The 9,569-nt window shown below is 50.2% G+C and overlaps 32 non-coding genes across 32 annotated transcripts; all 32 read right to left on the reverse strand.

The window, feature by feature from the left end:
• Positions 1-125: 125 nt before the first annotated feature.
• On the reverse strand, positions 126-244 carry LOC120168663. Its single transcript, XR_005520452.1, has one exon. It is a non-coding gene; the product is annotated as a 5S ribosomal RNA (ribosomal RNA).
• A 182-nt stretch (positions 245-426) lies between these two features.
• LOC120168531 lies at positions 427-545 on the reverse strand. Its single transcript, XR_005520326.1, has one exon. It is a non-coding gene; the product is annotated as a 5S ribosomal RNA (ribosomal RNA).
• A 183-nt stretch (positions 546-728) lies between these two features.
• LOC120168695 lies at positions 729-846 on the reverse strand. Its single transcript, XR_005520482.1, has one exon. It is a non-coding gene; the product is annotated as a 5S ribosomal RNA (ribosomal RNA).
• Positions 847-1,027: 181 nt separating this feature from the next.
• On the reverse strand, positions 1,028-1,146 carry LOC120168644. Its single transcript, XR_005520434.1, has one exon. It is a non-coding gene; the product is annotated as a 5S ribosomal RNA (ribosomal RNA).
• Positions 1,147-1,329: 183 nt separating this feature from the next.
• On the reverse strand, positions 1,330-1,448 carry LOC120168665. Its single transcript, XR_005520454.1, has one exon. It is a non-coding gene; the product is annotated as a 5S ribosomal RNA (ribosomal RNA).
• A 183-nt stretch (positions 1,449-1,631) lies between these two features.
• Positions 1,632-1,748, reverse strand: LOC120168765. Its single transcript, XR_005520548.1, has one exon. It is a non-coding gene; the product is annotated as a 5S ribosomal RNA (ribosomal RNA).
• Positions 1,749-1,930: 182 nt separating this feature from the next.
• Positions 1,931-2,049, reverse strand: LOC120168660. The gene has a single exon (XR_005520449.1). It is a non-coding gene; the product is annotated as a 5S ribosomal RNA (ribosomal RNA).
• Positions 2,050-2,232: 183 nt separating this feature from the next.
• On the reverse strand, positions 2,233-2,351 carry LOC120168532. The gene has a single exon (XR_005520327.1). It is a non-coding gene; the product is annotated as a 5S ribosomal RNA (ribosomal RNA).
• A 182-nt stretch (positions 2,352-2,533) lies between these two features.
• On the reverse strand, positions 2,534-2,652 carry LOC120168640. Its single transcript, XR_005520430.1, has one exon. It is a non-coding gene; the product is annotated as a 5S ribosomal RNA (ribosomal RNA).
• Positions 2,653-2,831: 179 nt separating this feature from the next.
• Positions 2,832-2,950, reverse strand: LOC120168533. Its single transcript, XR_005520329.1, has one exon. It is a non-coding gene; the product is annotated as a 5S ribosomal RNA (ribosomal RNA).
• A 184-nt stretch (positions 2,951-3,134) lies between these two features.
• Positions 3,135-3,253, reverse strand: LOC120168534. Its single transcript, XR_005520330.1, has one exon. It is a non-coding gene; the product is annotated as a 5S ribosomal RNA (ribosomal RNA).
• A 182-nt stretch (positions 3,254-3,435) lies between these two features.
• On the reverse strand, positions 3,436-3,554 carry LOC120168536. The gene has a single exon (XR_005520332.1). It is a non-coding gene; the product is annotated as a 5S ribosomal RNA (ribosomal RNA).
• A 182-nt stretch (positions 3,555-3,736) lies between these two features.
• LOC120168666 lies at positions 3,737-3,855 on the reverse strand. The gene has a single exon (XR_005520455.1). It is a non-coding gene; the product is annotated as a 5S ribosomal RNA (ribosomal RNA).
• A 184-nt stretch (positions 3,856-4,039) lies between these two features.
• LOC120168669 lies at positions 4,040-4,158 on the reverse strand. The gene has a single exon (XR_005520458.1). It is a non-coding gene; the product is annotated as a 5S ribosomal RNA (ribosomal RNA).
• Positions 4,159-4,339: 181 nt separating this feature from the next.
• Positions 4,340-4,457, reverse strand: LOC120168736. Its single transcript, XR_005520521.1, has one exon. It is a non-coding gene; the product is annotated as a 5S ribosomal RNA (ribosomal RNA).
• A 181-nt stretch (positions 4,458-4,638) lies between these two features.
• LOC120168672 lies at positions 4,639-4,757 on the reverse strand. The gene has a single exon (XR_005520460.1). It is a non-coding gene; the product is annotated as a 5S ribosomal RNA (ribosomal RNA).
• Positions 4,758-4,939: 182 nt separating this feature from the next.
• On the reverse strand, positions 4,940-5,058 carry LOC120168537. Its single transcript, XR_005520333.1, has one exon. It is a non-coding gene; the product is annotated as a 5S ribosomal RNA (ribosomal RNA).
• Positions 5,059-5,240: 182 nt separating this feature from the next.
• On the reverse strand, positions 5,241-5,358 carry LOC120168696. The gene has a single exon (XR_005520483.1). It is a non-coding gene; the product is annotated as a 5S ribosomal RNA (ribosomal RNA).
• Positions 5,359-5,535: 177 nt separating this feature from the next.
• On the reverse strand, positions 5,536-5,652 carry LOC120168800. The gene has a single exon (XR_005520581.1). It is a non-coding gene; the product is annotated as a 5S ribosomal RNA (ribosomal RNA).
• A 180-nt stretch (positions 5,653-5,832) lies between these two features.
• LOC120168642 lies at positions 5,833-5,951 on the reverse strand. Its single transcript, XR_005520432.1, has one exon. It is a non-coding gene; the product is annotated as a 5S ribosomal RNA (ribosomal RNA).
• Positions 5,952-6,130: 179 nt separating this feature from the next.
• Positions 6,131-6,249, reverse strand: LOC120168667. The gene has a single exon (XR_005520456.1). It is a non-coding gene; the product is annotated as a 5S ribosomal RNA (ribosomal RNA).
• A 180-nt stretch (positions 6,250-6,429) lies between these two features.
• On the reverse strand, positions 6,430-6,548 carry LOC120168538. The gene has a single exon (XR_005520334.1). It is a non-coding gene; the product is annotated as a 5S ribosomal RNA (ribosomal RNA).
• A 183-nt stretch (positions 6,549-6,731) lies between these two features.
• LOC120168540 lies at positions 6,732-6,850 on the reverse strand. Its single transcript, XR_005520335.1, has one exon. It is a non-coding gene; the product is annotated as a 5S ribosomal RNA (ribosomal RNA).
• A 183-nt stretch (positions 6,851-7,033) lies between these two features.
• Positions 7,034-7,152, reverse strand: LOC120168681. Its single transcript, XR_005520469.1, has one exon. It is a non-coding gene; the product is annotated as a 5S ribosomal RNA (ribosomal RNA).
• Positions 7,153-7,335: 183 nt separating this feature from the next.
• Positions 7,336-7,454, reverse strand: LOC120168541. The gene has a single exon (XR_005520336.1). It is a non-coding gene; the product is annotated as a 5S ribosomal RNA (ribosomal RNA).
• A 184-nt stretch (positions 7,455-7,638) lies between these two features.
• LOC120168542 lies at positions 7,639-7,757 on the reverse strand. The gene has a single exon (XR_005520337.1). It is a non-coding gene; the product is annotated as a 5S ribosomal RNA (ribosomal RNA).
• A 179-nt stretch (positions 7,758-7,936) lies between these two features.
• On the reverse strand, positions 7,937-8,055 carry LOC120168651. The gene has a single exon (XR_005520441.1). It is a non-coding gene; the product is annotated as a 5S ribosomal RNA (ribosomal RNA).
• A 182-nt stretch (positions 8,056-8,237) lies between these two features.
• Positions 8,238-8,355, reverse strand: LOC120168691. The gene has a single exon (XR_005520478.1). It is a non-coding gene; the product is annotated as a 5S ribosomal RNA (ribosomal RNA).
• A 184-nt stretch (positions 8,356-8,539) lies between these two features.
• On the reverse strand, positions 8,540-8,658 carry LOC120168543. Its single transcript, XR_005520338.1, has one exon. It is a non-coding gene; the product is annotated as a 5S ribosomal RNA (ribosomal RNA).
• A 180-nt stretch (positions 8,659-8,838) lies between these two features.
• LOC120168762 lies at positions 8,839-8,955 on the reverse strand. The gene has a single exon (XR_005520545.1). It is a non-coding gene; the product is annotated as a 5S ribosomal RNA (ribosomal RNA).
• A 183-nt stretch (positions 8,956-9,138) lies between these two features.
• On the reverse strand, positions 9,139-9,257 carry LOC120168728. Its single transcript, XR_005520513.1, has one exon. It is a non-coding gene; the product is annotated as a 5S ribosomal RNA (ribosomal RNA).
• Positions 9,258-9,441: 184 nt separating this feature from the next.
• Positions 9,442-9,560, reverse strand: LOC120168799. Its single transcript, XR_005520580.1, has one exon. It is a non-coding gene; the product is annotated as a 5S ribosomal RNA (ribosomal RNA).
• Positions 9,561-9,569: the final 9 nt, after the last annotated feature.

Raw genomic sequence — 9,569 nt, forward strand, 5'->3', positions numbered from 1 at the left:
GGGAGTCACAAAATTCGGATTCTACGCCCCGAACCTTTCTCCCCAAGTACCCCACTCCAGGCAGGCGGAATACGTACGTGTGCATGTGTTCGAGATAGAATAAAAAGAAAATAATCCGAAAAAGAGGGGTGCAACACGAGGACTTCCCAGGAGGTCACCCATCCTAGTACTACTCTCGCCCAAGCACGCTTAACTGCGGATTTCTGATGGGATCCGGTGCATTAGTGCTGGTATGATCGCACCCGTCATGCCTTGCGCCCTTAATTAATTTAAGGCGTTCGTTTTCTTACGGCCGGCACTTAACGGACTCGTAAAATTCGGATTCTACGCCCGAACCTTTCTCCCCAAGTACCCCACTCCAGGCAGGCGGAATACGTACGTGTGCGTGTGTTCGAGATAGAATAAAAAGAAAATAATCCGAAAAAAGGGGTGCAACACGAGGACTTCCCAGGAGGTCACCCATCCTAGTACTACTCTCGCCCAAGCACGCTTAACTGCGGAGTTCTGATGGGATCCGGTGCATTAGTGCTGGTATGATCGCACCCGTCATGCCTTGCGCCCTTAATTTATTTAAGGCGTTCGTTTTCTTCCGGGCCGCACTTAAGGGAGTCACAAAATTCGGATTCTACGCCCCGAACCTTTCTCCCCAAGTACCCCACTCCAGGCAGGAGGAATACGTACGTGTGCATGTGTTCGAGATAGAATAAAAAGAAAATAATCCGAAAAAGAGGGTGCAACACGAGGACTTCCCAGGAGGTCACCCATCCTAGTACTACTCTCGCCCAAGCACGCTTAACTGCGGATTCTGATGGGATCCGGTGCATTAGTGCTGGTATGATCGCACCCGTCATGCCTTGCGCCCTTAATTATTTAAGGCGTTCGTTTTCTTACGGCGCACTTAACGGACTCGTAAAATTCGGATTCTACGACCCGAACCTTTCTCCCCAAGTACCCCACTCCAGGCAGGCGGAATACGTACGTGTGCGTGTGTTCGAGATAGAATAAAAAGAAAATAATCCGAAAAAGATGGGTGCAACACGAGGACTTCCCAGGAGGTCACCCATCCTAGTACTACTCTCGCCCAAGCACGCTTAACTGCGGAGTTCTGATGGGATCCGGTGCATTAGTGCTGGTATGATCGCACCCGTCATGCCTTGCGCCCTTAATTTATTTAAGGCGTTCGTTTTCTTCCGGCCGCACTTAAGGGAGTCACAAAATTCGGATTCTACGCCCCGAACCTTTCTCCCCAAGTACCCCACTCCAGGCAGGCGGAATACGTACGTGTGCGTGTGTTCGAGATAGAATAAAAAGAAAATAATCCGAAAAAGAGGGGTGCAACACGAGGACTTCCCAGGAGGTCACCCATCCTAGTACTACTCTCGCCCAAGCACGCTTAACTGCGGATTTCTGATGGGATCCGGTGCATTAGTGCTGGTATGATCGCACCCGTCATGCCTTGCGCCCTTAATTTATTTAAGGCGTTCGTTTTCTTACGGCCCGCACTTAAGGGACTCGTAAAATTCGGATTCTACGACCCGAACCTTTCTCCCCAAGTACCCCACTCCAGGCAGGCGGAATACGTACGTGTGCGTGTTTCGAGATAGAATAAAAAGAAAATAATCCGAAAAAGAGGGGTGCAACACGAGGACTTCCCAGGAGGTCACCCATCCTAGTACTACTCTCGCCAAGCACGCTTAACTGCGGATTCTGATGGGATCCGGTGCATTAGTGCTGGTATGATCGCACCCGTCATGCCTTGCGCCCTTAATTTATTTAAGGCGTTCGTTTTCTTCGGCGGGCACTTAACGGAGTCGTAAAATTCGGATTCTACGACCCGAACCTTTCTCCCCAAGTACCCCACTCCAGGCAGGCGGAATACGTACGTGTGCGTGTGTTCGAGATAGAATAAAAAGAAAATAATCCGAAAAAGAGGGTGCAACACGAGGACTTCCCAGGAGGTCACCCATCCTAGTACTACTCTCGCCCAAGCACGCTTAACTGCGAAGTTCTGATGGGATCCGGTGCATTAGTGCTGGTATGATCGCACCCGTCATGCCTTGCGCCCTTAATTTATTTAAGGCGTTCGTTTTCTTCCGGCCCGACTTAAGGGAGTCACAAAATTCGGATTCTACGCCCCGAACCTTTCTCCCCAAGTACCCCACTCCAGGCAGGCGGAATACGTACGTGTGCGTGTGTTCGAGATAGAATAAAAAGAAAATAATCCGAAAAAGAGGGGTGCAACACGAGGACTTCCCAGGAGGTCACCCATCCTAGTACTACTCTCGCCCAAGCACGCTTAACTGCGGAGTTCTGATGGGATCCGGTGCATTAGTGCTGGTATGATCGCACCCGTCATGCCTTGCGCCCTTAATTTATTTAAGGCGTTCGTTTTCTTCCGGCCCGCACTTAAGGGAGTCGCAAAATTCGGATTCTACGCCCCGAACCTTTCTCCCCAAGTACCCACTCCAGGCAGGCGGAATACGTACGTGTGCGTGTGTTCGAGATAGAATAAAAAGAAAATAATCCGAAAAAGAGGGTGCAACACGAGGACTTCCCAGGAGGTCACCCATCCTAGTACTACTCTCGCCCAAGCACGCTTAACTGCGGAGTTCTGATGGGATCCGGTGCATTAGTGCTGGTATGATCGCACCCGTCATGCCTTGCGCCCTTAATTTATTTAAGGCGTTCGTTTTCTTCCGGCCCGACTTAAGGGAGTCAAAATTCGATTCTACGCCCCGAACCTTTCTCCCCAAGTACCCCACTCCAGGCAGGAGGAATACGTACGTGTGCTGTGTTCGAGATAGAATAAAAAGAAAATAATCCGAAAAAGAGGGGTGCAACACGAGGACTTCCCAGGAGGTCACCCATCCTAGTACTACTCTCGCCCAAGCACGCTTAACTGCGGAGTTCTGATGGGATCCGGTGCATTAGTGCTGGTATGATCGCACCCGTCATGCCTTGCGCCCTTAATTTATTTAAGGCGTTGGTTTTCTTCCGGCCCGCACTTAAGGGAGTCGCAAAATTCGGATTCTACGCCCCGAACCTTTCTCCCCAAGTACCCCACTCCAGGCAGGCGGAATACGTACGTGTGCGTGTGTTCGAGATAGAATAAAAAGAAAATAATCCGAAAAAGAGGGGTGCAACACGAGGACTTCCCAGGAGGTCACCCATCCTAGTACTACTCTCGCCCAAGCACGCTTAACTGCGGAGTTCTGATGGGATCCGGTGCATTAGTGCTGGTATGATCGCACCCGTCATGCCGTGCGCCTTAATTTATTTAAGGCGTTCGTTTTCTTCCGGCCCGCACTTAAGGGAGTCCCAAAATTCGGATTCTACGCCCGAACCTTTCTCCCCAAGTACCCCACTCCAGGCAGGCGGAATACGTACGTGTGCGTGTGTTCGAGATAGAATAAAAAGAAAATAATCCGAAAAAGAGGGGTGCAACACGAGGACTTCCCAGGAGGTCACCCATCCTAGTACTACTCTCGCCCAAGCACGCTTAACTGCGGAGTTCTGATGGGATCCGGTGCATTAGTGCTGGTATGATCGCACCCGTCATGCCTTGCGCCCTTAATTTATTTAAGGCGTTCGTTTTCTTCCGGCCCGAACTTAAGGGAGTCACAAAATTCGGATTCTACGCCCCGAACCTTTCTCCCCAAGTACCCCACTCCAGGCATGCGGAATACGTACGTGTGTGTGTTCGATATAGAATAAAAAGAAAATAATCCGAAAAAGAGGGGTGCAACACGAGGACTTCCCAGGAGGTCACCCATCCTAGTACTACTCTCGCCCAAGCACGCTTAACTGCGGATTTCTGATGGGATCCGGTGCATTAGTGCTGGTATGATCGCACCCGTCATGCCTTGCGCCCTTAATTTATTTAAGGCGTTCGTTTTCTTACGGCGGGCACTTAACGGACTCGTAAAATTCGGATTCTACGACCCGAACCTTTCTCCCCAAGTACCCCACTCCAGGCAGGCGGAATACGTACGTGTGCGTGTGTTCGAGATAGAATAAAAAGAAAATAATCCGAAAAAGATGGGTGCAACACGAGGACTTCCCAGGAGGTCACCCATCCTAGTACTACTCTCGCCCAAGCACGCTTAACTGCGAAGTTCTGATGGGATCCGGTGCATTAGTGCTGGTATGATCGCACCCGTCATGCCTTGCGCCCTTAATTTATTTAAGGCGTTGTTTTCTTCCGGCCCGAACTTAAGGGAGTCGCAAAATTCGGATTCTACGCCCGAACCTTTCTCCCCAAGTACCCCACTCCAGGCAGGCGGAATACGTACGTGTGCGTGTGTTCGAGATAGAATAAAAAGAAAATAATCCGAAAAAAGGGGTGCAACACGAGGACTTCCCAGGAGGTCACCCATCCTAGTACTACTCTCGCCCAAGGACGCTTAACTGCGGATTCTGATGGGATCCGGTGCATTAGTGCTGGTATGATCGCACCCGTCATGCCTTGCGCCCTTAATTTATTTAAGGCGTTCGTTTTCTTCCGGGCCGCACTTAAGGGAGTCACAAAATTCGGATTCTACGCCCCGAACCTTTCTCCCCAAGTACCCCACTCCAGGCAGGAGGAATACGTACGTGTGCGTGTTCAGATAGAATAAAAAGAAAATAATCCGAAAAAGAGGGGTGCAACACGAGGACTTCCCAGGAGGTCACCCATCATAGTACTACTCTCGCCCAAGCACGCTTAACTGCGGATTTCTGATGGGATCCGGTGCATTAGTGCTGGTATGATCGCACCCGTCATGCCTTGCGCCCTTAATTTATTTAAGGCGTTCGTTTTCTTACGGCCGCACTTAACGGACTCGTAAAATTCGGATTCTACGACCCGAACCTTTCTCCCCAAGTACCCCACTCCAGGCAGGCGGAATACGTACGTGTGCGTGTGTTCGAGATAGAATAAAAAGAAAATAATCCAAAAATAGGGGTGCAACACGAGGACTTCCCAGGAGGTCACCCATCCTAGTACTACTCTCGCCCAAGCACGCTTAACTGCGGAGTTCTGATGGGATCCGGTGCATTAGTGCTGGTATGATCGCACCCGTCATGCCTTGCGCCCTTAATTTATTTAAGGCGTTCGTTTTCTTCCGGGCCGCACTTAAGGGAGTCACAAAATTCGGATTCTACGCCCCGAACCTTTCTCCCCAAGTACCCCACTCCAGGCAGGAGGAATACGTACGTGTGCTGTGTTCGAGATAGAATAAAAAGAAAATAATCCGAAAAAGAGGGTGCAACACGAGGACTTCCCAGGAGGTCACCCATCCTAGTACTACTCTCGCCCAAGCACGCTTAACTGCGGATTCTGATGGGATCCGGTGCATTAGTGCTGGTATGATCGCACCCGTCATGCCTTGCGCCCTTAATTATTTAAGGCGTTCGTTTTCTTCGGCCCACTTAAGGACTCGTAAAATTCGGATTCTACGACCCGAACCTTTCTCCCCAAGTACCCCACTCCAGGCAGGCGGAATACGTACGTGTGCGTGTGTTCGAGATAGAATAAAAAGAAAATAATCCGAAAAAGAGGGGCAACACGAGGACTTCCCAGGAGGTCACCCATCCTAGTACTACTCTCGCCAAGCACGCTTAACTGCGGATTCTGATGGGATCCGGTGCATTAGTGCTGGTATGATCGCACCCGTCATGCCTTGCGCCCTTAATTTATTTAAGGCGTTCGTTTTCTTCCGGCGCACTTAAGGGAGTCGTAAAATTCGGATTCTACGCCCGAACCTTTCTCCCCAAGTACCCCACTCCAGGCAGGCGGAATACGTACGTGTGCGTGTGTTCGAGATAGAATAAAAAGAAAATAATCCGAAAAAGAGGGTGCAACACGAGGACTTCCCAGGAGGTCACCCATCCTAGTACTACTCTCGCCCAAGCACGCTTAACTGCGGAGTTCTGATGGGATCCGGTGCATTAGTGCTGGTATGATCGCACCCGTCATGCCTTGCGCCCTTAATTTATTTAAGGCGTTCGTTTTCTTCCGGCCCACTTAAGGGAGTCGCAAAATTCGGATTCTACGCCCGAACCTTTCTCCCCAAGTACCCCACTCCAGGCAGGCGGAATACGTACGTGTGCGTGTGTTCGAGATAGAATAAAAAGAAAATAATCTAAAAAAGGGGTGCAACACGAGGACTTCCCAGGAGGTCACCCATCCTAGTACTACTCTCGCCCAAGCACGCTTAACTGCGGATTTCTGATGGGATCCGGTGCATTAGTGCTGGTATGATCGCACCCGTCATGCCTTGCGCCCTTAATTTATTTAAGGCGTTCGTTTTCTTCCGGCCGCACTTAAGGGAGTAAAATTCGGATTCTACGACCCGAACCTTTCTCCCCAAGTACCCCACTCCAGGCAGGCGGAATACGTACGTGTGCGTGTGTTCGAGATAGAATAAAAAGAAAATAATCCGAAAAAGAGGGGTGCAACACGAGGACTTCCCAGGAGGTCACCCATCCTAGTACTACTCTCGCCCAAGCACGCTTAACTGCGGAGTTCTGATGGGATCCGGTGCATTAGTGCTGGTATGATCGCACCCGTCATGCCTTGCGCCCTTAATTTATTTAAGGCGTTCGTTTTCTTCCGGCCCGAACTTAAGGGAGTCGTAAAATTCGGATTCTACGACCCGAACCTTTCTCCCCAAGTACCCCACTCCAGGCAGGCGGAATACGTATGTGTGCGTGTGTTCGAGATAGAATAAAAAGAAAATAATCCAAAAATAGGGGTGCAACACGAGGACTTCCCAGGAGGTCACCCATCCTAGTACTACTCTCGCCCAAGCACGCTTAACTGCGGAGTTCTGATGGGATCCGGTGCATTAGTGCTGGTATGATCGCACCCGTCATGCCTTGCGCCCTTAATTTATTTAAGGCGTTCGTTTTCTTCCGGCCGCACTTAAGGGAGTCACAAAATTCGGATTCTACGCCCCGAACCTTTCTCCCCAAGTACCCCACTCCAGGCAGGAGGAATACGTACGTGTGCATGTGTTCGAGATAGAATAAAAAGAAAATAATCCGAAAAAGAGGGGTGCAACACGAGGACTTCCCAGGAGGTCACCCATCATAGTACTACTCTCGCCCAAGCACGCTTAACTGCGGATTTCTGATGGGATCCAGTGCATTAGTGCTGGTATGATCGCACCCGTCATGCCTTGCGCCCTTAATTAATTTAAGGCGTTCGTTTTCTTACGGCCGGCACTTAACGGACTCGTAAAATTCGGATTCTACGACCCGAACCTTTCTCCCCAAGTACCCCACTCCAGGCAGGCGGAATACGTATGTGTGCGTGTGTTCGAGATAGAATAAAAAGAAAATAATCCAAAAATAGGGGTGCAACACGAGGACTTCCCAGGAGGTCACCCATCCTAGTACTACTCTCGCCCAAGCACGCTTAACTGCGGAGTTCTGATGGGATCCGGTGCATTAGTGCTGGTATGATCGCACCCGTCATGCCTTGCGCCCTTAATTTATTTAAGGCGTTCGTTTTCTTCCGGGCCGCACTTAAGGGAGTCACAAAATTCGGATTCTACGCCCCGAACCTTTCTCCCCAAGTACCCCACTCCAGGCAGGAGGAATACGTACGTGTGCATGTGTTCGAGATAGAATAAAAAGAAAATAATCCGAAAAAGAGGGGTGCAACACGAGGACTTCCCAGGAGGTCACCCATCCTAGTACTACTCTCGCCCAAGCACGCTTAACTGCGGAGTTCTGATGGGATCCGGTGCATTAGTGCTGGTATGATCGCACCCGTCATGCCTTGCGCCCTTAATTATTTAAGGCGTTCGTTTTCTTCGGCGCACTTAAGGGACTCGTAAAATTCAGATTCTACGACCCGAACCTTTCTCCCCAAGTACCCCACTCCAGGCAGGCGGAATACGTATGTGTGCGTGTGTTCGAGATAGAATAAAAAGAAAATAATCCAAAAATAGGGGTGCAACACGAGGACTTCCCAGGAGGTCACCCATCCTAGTACTACTCTCGTCCAAGCACGCTTAACTGCGGAGTTCTGATGGGATCCGGTGCATTAGTGCTGGTATGATCGCACCCGTCATGCCTTGCGCCCTTAATTTATTTAAGGCGTTCGTTTTCTTCCGGGCCGCACTTAAGGGAGTCACAAAATTCGGATTCTACGCCCCGAACCTTTCTCCCCAAGTACCCCACTCCAGGCAGGCGGAATACGTACGTGTGCGTGTTCGAGATAGAATAAAAAGAAAATAATCCGAAAAAGAGGGGTGCAACACGAGGACTTCCCAGGAGGTCACCCATCCTAGTACTACTCTCGCCCAAGCACGCTTAACTGCGGATTCTGATGGGATCCGGTGCATTAGTGCTGGTATGATCGCACCCGTCATGCCTTGCGCCCTTAATTTATTTAAGGCGTTCGTTTTCTTACGGCCGGCACTTAACGGACTCGTAAAATTCGGATTCTACGACCCGAACCTTTCTCCCCAAGTACCCCACTCCAGGCAGGCGGAATACGTACGTGTGCGTGTGTTCGAGATAGAATAAAAAGAAAATAATCCGAAAAAGAGGGGTGCAACACGAGGACTTCCCAGGAGGTCACCCATCCTAGTACTACTCTCGCCCAAGCACGCTTAACTGCGGAGTTCTGATGGGATCCGGTGCATTAGTGCTGGTATGATCGCACCCGTCATGCCTTGCGCCCTTAATTTATTTAAGGCGTTCGTTTTCTTCCGGCCCGCACTTAAGGGAGTCGCAAAATTCGGATTCTACGCCCGAACCTTTCTCCCCAAGTACCCCACTCCAGGCAGGCGGAATACGTACGTGTGCGTGTGTTCGAGATAAATAAAAAGAAAATAATCCGAAAAATAGGTGCAACACAGGACTTCCCAGGAGGTCACCCATCCTAGTACTACTCTCGCCAAGCACGCTTAACTGCGGAGTTCTGATGGGATCCGGTGCATTAGTGCTGGTATGATCGCACCCGTCATGCCTTGCGCCCTTAATTTATTTAAGGCGTTCGTTTTCTTCCGGCCCGTACTTAAGGGAGTCCCAAAATTCGGATTCTACGCCCCGAACCTTTCTCCCCAAGTACCCCACTCCAGGCAGGCGGAATACGTACGTGTGCGTGTGTTCGAGATAGAAAAAAAGAAAATAATCCGAAAAAGAGGGGTGCAACACGAGGACTTCCCAGGATGTCACCCATCCTAGTACTACTCTCGCCCAAGCACGCTTAACTGCGGAGTTCTGATGGGATCCGATGCATTGGTGCTGGTATGATCGCACCCGTCATTCCTTGCGCCCTTAATTTATTTAAGGCCTTCGTTTTCTTCCGGCCAGTACTTAAGGGAATCGTAAAATTCAGATTCTACGACCCGAACCTTTCTCACCAAGTACCCCACTCTAGGCAGGCGGAATAAGTACTTGTGCGTGTGTTCGAGATAGAATAAAAAGAAAATAATCCGAAAAAGAGAGGTGCAACACGAGGACTTCCCAGGAGGTCACACATCCTAGTACTACTCTCGCCCAAGCACGCTTAACTTCGGAGTACTGATGGCATCCAGTGCATTAGTCCTGGTATGATCGCACCCGTCATTTCT

Source organism: Hibiscus syriacus, unplaced genomic scaffold (assembly GCF_006381635.1).
Source record: "Hibiscus syriacus cultivar Baekdansim isolate YM2019G1 unplaced genomic scaffold, ASM638163v2 tig00111720_pilon, whole genome shotgun sequence".
Lineage (NCBI taxonomy): Eukaryota > Viridiplantae > Streptophyta > Magnoliopsida > Malvales > Malvaceae > Hibiscus > Hibiscus syriacus.